We start from the raw sequence: 10,249 nt of genomic DNA on the forward strand, positions 1-10,249 counted from the left end.
CTAACGCTCGCCACTCCCGGCCCCATCCCCGCCCTGCGCAGGGACACCCCACCTGCCACCTTCGTTCGCCTCCGTCGCCGCGCTCCAAGGTTGGATGCCGCCCCCGAGGCGCAGGATCCGACTTCTCACTGCGCGCTGCAGGCTCTCACTCTGACTCGGGGCTGGCCATCCGCAGCCTTATAAACCCTTTGGCCTTTTATAAACCGAAACCACTGATGGGCGGGCCTGCGTCGACACAAGGGGCGGGGCCGAGGAAAGCCCCGGGCCGCAGGGGGAGGGCGGCAGGCGGGGCCCTGCGTGGGCGCCTCTTTTCGTCCTATAAATTCAGCCCGCCGTGCCCAGGGCGACTCCCAGACGGGATTCTGAAAGGGAAAGCGTCCTGAAACTGACCGCCCGAAGAAAGCAGGCAGGAAGCCCAGGGAGCGGAGACACACGGGGGGATTTGGGAAGAGGAATCCCGGAACCTGGTCCTTTCCGCTCCCAGGAAGCGAAGGTAGAGTGACACACAGGCAGGAAGGTCCCGGGGTCTGCGTTCCACGCCTCTTGTCCTACGTCCAGGAGGGATTCAGTTAGCACCGAAGTATTTGCTCCGCTAGTTAGTACTAGTCCTGGCCGGGATACAGAGCCCAGGCGTCCCGAGTCCCAGTGCCCGAGCCCTTCTGCAACCCGGGTGTGTGGGCCGCGGTGCTGGTGTGAGCAGCCCCACCACTCGCAACAAAGTGACAGAGACGGAACCGAGCCAGACGGTGACCTCTATCCGGGTTTCAGAGGCAGAAACCGCTTCAGGGAGTCGGTGCCGCCGTTCATGACCTGCAGCCCCTCATTGTGCCAGCTCCTTCTGAGGGCTGTGGGCGGGGTTGGCTCCTTCTGAGGGCAGTGAAGAAGAATCTGTTCCAGGCCTCCCTCCCTGGCATGTAGATGGCTGCCTTCTTGCTGTGTCTTCACATGGCCTTCCCTCTGTGTCCAAGTTTCCCCTTATAAAGACACCTGTCAGACTGGATTAGGGCCCATCCTAAAGGCCTCACCTTAACTTAAGCACCTCTATAGAGACCCTATCTCCAAATACAGTCACATTCTGAGGTACGGGGAGTTAGGACTTCAACATAATGAATTTTGGGGGAACACGATTCAGCCCATAGCAATCCATATGCACATTAATGTTTGGGAAACACTGACTCAGTCAACCCCTACCCTCTCTTCCATGACTCATATTCCATAATTATTGGGCTTTTAACTAGTCCTTTTCTTCAGAATAAAGAATAATTTTTTTGCAGCTCTCTCTTGTTAGCTTCGTCAAAATGTGGCCTCACCAACAAAGTCCACTCCCAGGTACTCAACAGAAATGCCAACACATGCTCACCAAAGACATGCAGTGGTGTTCATCCAGCTCTACTCGTAATAATCCTGAACTGGAAACTCCTCAAAAGCTTTCTGGTGGATGGACTTAAACAAATGAGCTTGGGCTGGAATCCACAGCCACTCGGACTCGCGGCCCAGGGCTGGCCACGGTGAGATGGGTGTTGTCTCGGGAAGCAGAATGGCGCTGCTCGGCTCCCCGGCGTGGGGCAGCTCCAGGACGTGGGTGTGCGCCTGTCTACATGCCCCGTCTTGGGTTCAGCTTGCTTAAACAAAATGTGTACTGCCGTTTTCTCCTAATGAAACCATGAAATTAAAACCAGATTCCTGAAAAATGAGCACAGTGTACCAAGAAAGGATACCTCTAACTCCACGAACCTCTTAGGTACACGTAGGAGAGTTTGTATTTCTGTCTCTTTATGCTGGTAAATATAAAATATAAAATCTTCATCAGGACATTTAGTATTGAGCACAAAGTGCTATTGTTCCAATAGATCAAACCAAATTCAACAGTATATTCAAAGGATTATACACCATGACCAAGTGGTATTTTGCCCAGGAATGCAAGTGTGGTTCAACATAAGAAAATCAATCACTGGAAGACACAACATTAATAGAACAAAGGAAAAACAAAAACACATGATCATCTCAATAGATACATATTTTGACAGAATCTAGCACTCATTCATGATAATAACACCCAGAAAATTAGGAATAGAAGGGAACTTCCTCGACATGATAAATTGCATTTGTGAAGAACCCACACTAAAATTTTAATCAATGGTGAAAGACTGAAATCTTTCCCCTTAAGATTAGGAACAAGACAATGGTTCCCACTTTCCCCATTGCTATTCAACATTGTGTTGGAAGTTCTGTCCACAGCAATTAAACAAGAAGAAGAAATAAACAGCATCCAAATTTTAAAAGAAGAGGTAAACTTATCCATATTCACAGATGAAATGATTTCCTATATACAGGAAATCCCCAAGAATCCACAGGAAAGGTACTAAAGCTAATAAATTTAGCAAAATTGTAGCGTACAACATCAATGCAAAAAAATCAGCTGTGTTTCTACACATGAACAATTTAAGAAAGAGATTATGAAAGTAATTCCATTTACAATAGCATCTAAAAGAATAAAATTCCTAAGACTAAATTTAACCAAGGAGGTAAAAGACTTGTGCACTTAAAACTATAAAACATTACTGAAAGGAATTAAAGAAGCCCTAAACAAATGAAAAGACATCCATATTTATGGGCAGGAAGACTTAATATTGTTACGATGTTAATACTACTCAAAGTAATCCATAGGTTCAATGCAATCCTTATCAAATTCCAATGGCCTTCTTTGCAGAAATGGAAGATCTAGTCCTTGAATTCCTATGGAATTGCAAGGATCCCCAAATAGCCAAAACAATATTGAAAGAGAAGAACAGAGGCCTCACTTTCCAATTTAAAAAACTTGCTACAAAGCTATTGTAATCAAAACAGTGTGGTACTGCCATTAAGGATAGACATATAGATTAATGAAACTGAATAGAGAGTCCATAGACATATATAAATCCATATATCTATGGCAAGTTGATTTTTGACAAGGTTGTCAAGTCTATTCAATAGGGAAAGTATAGTCTCTTCCACAAATACTGCTGGGAAAACTGGATTTTCCCATGCAAAAGAAATCGGGCACCTACCTCACACCATATAAAAATTAACCCACAAAATGATAAACAACCTAAATATAAGAGCTAAAATCATGAAACTCTTAGAAGAAAATATGAGGGTCAATCATCATGACCTGGATTTTGACAATGGATTATTAGATATGACACCAAAAGCACAAGCAACAAAAGAAAAAATAGATTACTTGGACCCCATCAAAATAAAAACTTTTGTGCATCAAAAGAGATTATCAAGGAAGTAAAAACAACCTACAGAGTAGGAGAAGATATTTGCAAATTATATATCTTACAAGGGTTCAATATCCAGAATATATGTGTATATATATATAGAGAGAGAGAGAGAGAGAGAGAAAACACTCCTACCACGCAACAACAAAAAAAGAAAAAACCCAATTTTAAAGTGGGCAAAGGACTTGAATAGACATTTCTCTAAAGAAGAAACAGAAATGGCTAGTAAGCACATGAAAAGATATCAACATCATTAGTCATTAGGGAAATGCAAATCAAAATCACCATGTGATACCACTTCACACTTATTAAAATGACTATCATTAAACACACAGACACACACACACACACACACACGTAAAGAAAACCAGGCTGGGTGTGATGGCTCAGGCTTGTAATCCCAGGACCTTCAGAAGCTGAGGTGGGAGGATCACCAGGAGTTTGAGACCAGCTTAGGCAACATAGTGAGGCCCTATTTCTACAAAATAATAATACGTGTGGGTGAAGACATAGAGAAATTGGAAAGTGTGCATTACACCATGATCAAATGAAATTTATTCCAGGTATACAAGGTTGGTTGACATTTGAAAATCAACTAATGTAATCTCCCATATCTATAGGCTAATGAAGAAAAATCACTTGATCAAATCAATTGACACAGAAAAAATATTTGAGAAAAATCCAGCACCCATTCATAATAAACTCTTGGCCAACTAGCAATACAGGGAAACCTCCTCAACTTGATTAAGGACATATACAAAATCCTTCAACTAACATCATAATTAATGGTGAGAAACTAGATGATTTTCCCCAAGACAAGGAACAAGGCACATCCCCTCTCACCACTCGTATTCAACACTATACTGGAAGTCCTAGCTAGTGCCATAAGACAAGAAAAGGAAATAAAAGGTATACAGATTGGAGAGGTAAAATAAAACTGTCTTTGTTCACAGATGACATGATTCTCTATGTAGAAAATCCCAAAGAATTAGTTTAAAAAGAACAAAACAAAACAAACAAACAAACAAAAAAACACTCCTGGAAGTAATTAGTGATTACAGCAAGGTTGCAGGACACAAAATTAATATATATAAGTCAATTATGTTCCTTTATACCAGCAATGAAGAACTGAAATTTGAAATTTAAAACACAATAACATTATCATTTACATTAACAGCAAAAAAATAAAATAGGTATAAATCTAACAAAATATGTAAAGGATCTATATGTGGGAAACTACAAAATACTGATGAAATGAATTAAAGTAGATCTAAATAAATAGAGATTCTATAATCATGGATTGGAAGACTACTATTAAGACATCAATTTTTCCCAACTTCATCTATAGATTCAGTGCAATTCCAATGAAAATCCCATCAAGCTATTTTGTTGATGTTGACAAACTGATTCTAAAGTTTACATGGAAAGACAAAAACTCAGAATAGGCAATACAATACTGGAAAAGGAGAACAAAGTTAAATGATTGACATTACCTGACTTCAAAATTTACTATAAATATTAAGACAGTGTGGTTTTGGTGAAAGAAAAGACACCTAGATAAATGTAACAAAATAGAGTATCCAGAAATGTCCACACAAATATAGTGAACTGATCTTTGACGAAGGAGGAAAGGCGATTCAATAGAGAAAGGATGGTTTCTTCAACAAATGGTTCAGGAGAAATTGGACATCCATATGCCAAAAAGGAGAGAAAGAAAAAGAATCTAGACACGGACCATATATATTTCACAAAAATTAACTCAAAATTAATCATAGACCTAAATTCAAAATTTGAAACTATGAAACTTCTAGAGAAAAATAGGAGAAAATCTAGGTGGCCTTGGGTTTGACAATGAGTTTTTTGTTGCTTTATTTATTTAGGGAAGCCTTCACTCAGAGACAATGAGTTTTTAGAGACAACAACAAAAGTATGATCCATGATCAAAAAATTGATAAGTTAGATTATTAAAATGAAAAAATTCTGCTCTGGAAAGACACTATTAGGAGATTGAAAAGATATTTCACAGACTGTGAGCAAATATTTGCAAAGTACATATCTGATAAAGGATTTGTACTCCAAATATACAAAAACAAATTCTTGAAACTCAACAAGTAAACAAATGACCCAATTAAAAAATGGGCAAGCCATCAGAACAGATAAGTCACCAAAGAAGATACACAGATGGCAAATAAGCATAAGAAAAGGTGCTCGACATCACTTGTCAGTAGTGAATTGCAAGTTAAAACAACAATGAATTATTTACTCATTGTACTCATTACTACACACTCATTAGAATGTTTAAAAAAAACCCTGACAATACCAATTCTGGTGATGATTTGGGGAAAAAAAAGGACTCTCATTAACAACTGGTAGGAATGTAAAATGATACAGCTACTTTGGAAAATAGTTTGGCAGTTTCTTACAAAGCTAAACACTGTCTTACCTGTGATCCAGCAATAACATTCCTGGGTATTTACCCAAACGAGTCAAAAACTTATGTCCACACAAAAACCCAAAATGAATGTTTATAACAGCTTTTTTTTTTTTTTTTTTTTTTTTGAGACAGAGTCCCACTCTGTTGCCTGGGCTAGAGTGAATGCTGTGGCGTCAGCCTAGCTCACAGCAACCTCAAACTCCTGGGCTCAAGCGATCCTCCTGCCTCAGCCTCCCAAGTAGCTGGGACTACAGGCATATGCCGCCATGCCCGGCTAGTTTTTTCTATATATATTTTTAGTTGTCCATATGATTTCTTTCTATTTTTAGTAGAGACGGGGTCTCGCTCTTGCTCAGGCTGGTCTTGAACTCCTGAGCTCAAGTATAGGAGCTTTATTCATAATTGCCCAAAACTGTAAGCAACCAAGATGTGCTTCAGTAGGTAAGGAGATAAACTGTGGTACATCCTTGTAATGGTACATTATTCAGTGATAAGAAGAAATGATCTATCAAGCCACGAAAAGACATGAAGGAGCGTAAGTGCATATTGCTAAGTTAAAAAAGCCAGTCTGAAAAGGCTACATATTGTTTGGTTCCAAATATATGACATTTTAGAGAAGACAAAATTATAGAGATAGTAAAAAGATTAGTGGTTGCTAAGGAATTTGGGTTGAGAAGGGGTGGGATGAACAGACTGGGATGCACAAGACGGGGGAATTTTAGTATGGTGAAAACTATTCTGTATGATATTGTAATGGTAGATGCATTTGTCAAAACATATAGAACTTTACTACACGCAGAATGAACCTTAATGTAGGAAAATTTAAAAATCATGATTTAAGTGATCTCAAGTCCCAGAAAAAAATGTAGACTGTGGCGAGAGAATCTAACTGTATCACAAATGTGTAAAACAACCTCACTGAAGGGGGTAGGTTAAAGGGTGCTGACCTAAGTAATTTTAGAAATGAGTGGAGGATGTATGGCTAAAGGCAAAAGGAACTGCATATAAACACTGTACTCTAGTTGATAAAGTTGTTTTCTCTTTGATAACAAGTTGTTAAAGTTGGGCACAAGTTAACAATTCTGATACTGCTATACATGTATGCTGTAATTAAACTAGTCATAGTATATAGTGGGAGCCAGGTTTCTCAACATTGGAGTGGGAGTTTACAGATAAGCAAGGGGAGGGAGCTAGAATGATCCATGTGGAAGGTATTAGAGTTGGAGACATCAATAAGAACTCAATATACATACAGATGACTCCATATAGAAATATTTATAGATAAGAGTATATACATGAGTTGGTATACACACATATATTTCTTTGCTCTGCCAGTTGAGAGAGCCTGAAAAAAAATCACAACACAGTAGCAACAGGCACACCTACCTCCAGATCTTGGTTTCTAATACCATTCTCCAATAAAAGGAACCAGGACTCCATAGAGAAACGGTTGATTCTAGGACAGCAAAAATACAGGATAAGCCTGGAGAATCCTGGAATGCCAGAAAGTAAAAAAGTGCTCAAAAAACAAAACAAAACCCACATTGATGGTGGTATGTCAAAGGAACACATGGGCCAATTGAAAGGGTACCCAGTGACCAAAGCTAGGACATTTTAAACAAGAAAATGAATAAGGTAGCATTGAATTGTAAACTAAAGTATAAAATAAATATCCATGAGTCCAAATTGATATAAATAAATGATTGAGTGACTGACTGAATAAATATTAAATAAATAAATGCAGAGAAGAGACCAATCTCCCATGAAGAATTATTCCGGCCAGGAGTGGTGACTGATGCCAGTAATCCTAGTACTTTGGGAGGCCCAGGCAGGAGGATCTCTTGACACCAGGAGTTTGAGAACAGCCTGAGCAACACAGTGAGACCCTGTAGCTGCAAAAAAATAGAATAGTTACCCAGGTGTGGTGGCATATGCCTGTAGTCACAACTAGTTACGAGGCTGAGGCAGGAGGATTGCTTGAGCCCAGACGTTTGAGGTTGCAGTGAGCTATGATGATGCCACTGCACTCTAGCCCAGGCAGCAGAGTGAGACCCTGTCTAAAAAAAAAAAAAATTTCCAAATAAATTATGTAGACATGCTACTCTAAAGGAAGGAGAGCATTACTCCCACTCTTTAAGTGTAGGCTCCGCAAAATGACTTCCTTCCAAAGAATACAGTGTGGAAAGGGGAGAAAACAGAGTAACTTTAAAATAATTTCAGCTGACTGATCAAGGTCAATGTCAATAGTAATACATCTATTCATAAAATATGTATCCTTGGTATGATGGGTTGAAAATGGCACTTGACCTTTGTGATCCTCCTCCCAAAACCCATATCCTCAATCATGAGAAAAATCAGGCACCTACAATGTATATGACTAGTACTCTTCAAAACTGACACAGTCATCAAAACCCAGGAATTTCTGAGAAATTGTCACAGATAAGAAAACCTTAGGGAGATATGACAAATAAATGTAATAATGGTATCATGGATGGAATCCTTTTACAGAAAAAAAGACATTAGATAAAAACCAAGGTAATCTGAATAAACTATGGACTTTAACTTATGATAATGTATCAATATTAGTTTATTAATTGTAGGAAATGTACCATACTAATGTAAGATAATAATAGGGAAGATTTTATGCAGGGAGTACATAGAAACTCTCTATATTACCCGCTTAATTTTTCTATAAATCTAAATTGTTATAAAAAAGTCTACTAATTTTAAAAAGGCTCTAAAATGTTAGTTGGCCATATTTGTGTGGGTCTATTTCTTTCACTCTCTCCTCTCTCTGATGTTCATTGATCTTTCTTCCATTCCTTTGCTAATACCACACTGTGTTTGCTGTAGCTTTAGAGTAAATCTTAAAATTGTTGAGTGCGACTCCAACTCTATTCTTCTTTTTCAAAATTATTTTAAGTAACTATTCTAGCTTCTTTGCCTTTCTGTATAAATTTTTGAATCAACTTGTCTATATCTACCAAAAATTCTCTGGGATTTTGATTGGAATTGTATTAAATGTATGTATAAATTTGGGAAGAATTGACATCTTTATAATATCGATTCTTCTAATCCATGAGAATGGTTTACTTTTTCATTTATTTAGATCTTTAGTTTCTTTTATCAGCTGTTTCTACTTTTCAGCATAGAGAAATGTGTATATGTTTTGTGAGATTATTTCATTTGAGAATCTATTGTAAATTGTGTTGTTTTAATTTCAGTTTCCAATTGTACATTGATAGTATATGAAAATACAGTTTACCTTTGCTCATTGACTTTATATCTTGTGACCTTACTAAACTCTCTTATTAGTTCTAGAAGGTTCTCTGGTTTTTTAGGTATACTTTTTGGAATTTTCTATGTAGACAGCCATAGAATCTGCAAATAGGGACAGTTTATTCCTTTCCAATCTGTCTGCCTTTTACTTCTTTTTCTTTTTATTGCACTGACTAGATGAGACTGGAATCCTTGCCTTATTCCTGATTTTATGGGAAAAGTATAATGTTAGCTGTTTTTAGATGCTCATTATCAGATTGAGGAAGTTTCTTTCTATTCCAAACTTGCTGAGAGGTTTTGTTTTTTCCCATGAGTGGACATTAAACTTTGTTAAGTGCTTTGTCTGCATTAATTAAATGATCATGTTGTTTTTCTTCCTTAGTCTATGATGGATTATATTAATTGATATTCAAATATTGAACCATACTTGCAGTCCTGGCATAAACTCCTTTATACCATGCTGTATTAGTCTTTTCATACGTTGCTGGATCTGACTTGCAAATGTTTTGTTGGGGATTTCTGCATTTATGTTCAAAAACATATAGCGGTATAGTGGTCTGTAATGTTCTTTTTTGTAGCATGTTTGTCTTTGCTATCATGGTAATGCTAGCCTCATAAAATGAGTTGGGAAGTGTTCCTTTCCTATTTTCTGGAAGAGATTGAATAGAATCAATCTTTTTTTTCCTCATGTAAATAGTTGGTAAAATTCATCAATAAAATCACATGGGCCTGGTGATTTCTTTTTTGGAAGCCTTTTAACTATACATTTAATTTCTTCAATAGTTATAGTGCAATTTAAATTGTCTGTTTCAACTTGGGCATGTTTTAGTAGCTTGTCATTTTTGAGGAGCTGGTCCATTTCATCTGAAGTTTATATGCATAAAGATGTTTGTGATATTCTTTTATTGGCTTATTAGTTTTCGAATGCCAGGTCTGTAAGTATATCGCTTCTTTAATTCCTAATATTGATAATTTGTGTCTTTGCCTTTTTTGCTTTATCAGTCTTTATAGAGATTTCATGTATCAGTTTCACTGGTTTTTTTCAAAGAATCAGCTTTGGATGTCATTGATTTTCCCTACTGTTTTCCTTTTTCAATTTTATGGATTTCTGTTGTCTGTTATTTCCTTCCCTCTGCTCTTGTTGGGAGTGTTTTGCTCCTCTTTTCCTATCTCTTAAGGTGGAAACATATTATTGATTCAAGACCTTTCTTGTTTTCTAGTGTAAGCATGTTAATGCCATAAATTTCCCTCTAGCACTGCTTTAGTTGCATCT

General features: G+C 37.8%; 1 protein-coding gene across 1 annotated transcript in view; it reads right to left on the reverse strand.

Moving 5' to 3' along the window:
- Positions 1-130, reverse strand: part of RIPK1 (receptor interacting serine/threonine kinase 1) — a 35,187-nt gene extending 35,057 nt beyond the window's left edge. Inside the window, exon 1 of the mRNA XM_069493069.1 lies at positions 53-130. The gene's annotated coding sequence lies outside the window, so the exon portion shown is untranslated. The remainder of the gene's footprint in view (positions 1-52) is intronic.
- Positions 131-10,249: the final 10,119 nt, after the last annotated feature.

This window comes from Eulemur rufifrons, chromosome 18 (assembly GCF_041146395.1).
Source record: "Eulemur rufifrons isolate Redbay chromosome 18, OSU_ERuf_1, whole genome shotgun sequence".
Classification (NCBI taxonomy): Eukaryota; Metazoa; Chordata; class Mammalia; order Primates; family Lemuridae; genus Eulemur; species Eulemur rufifrons.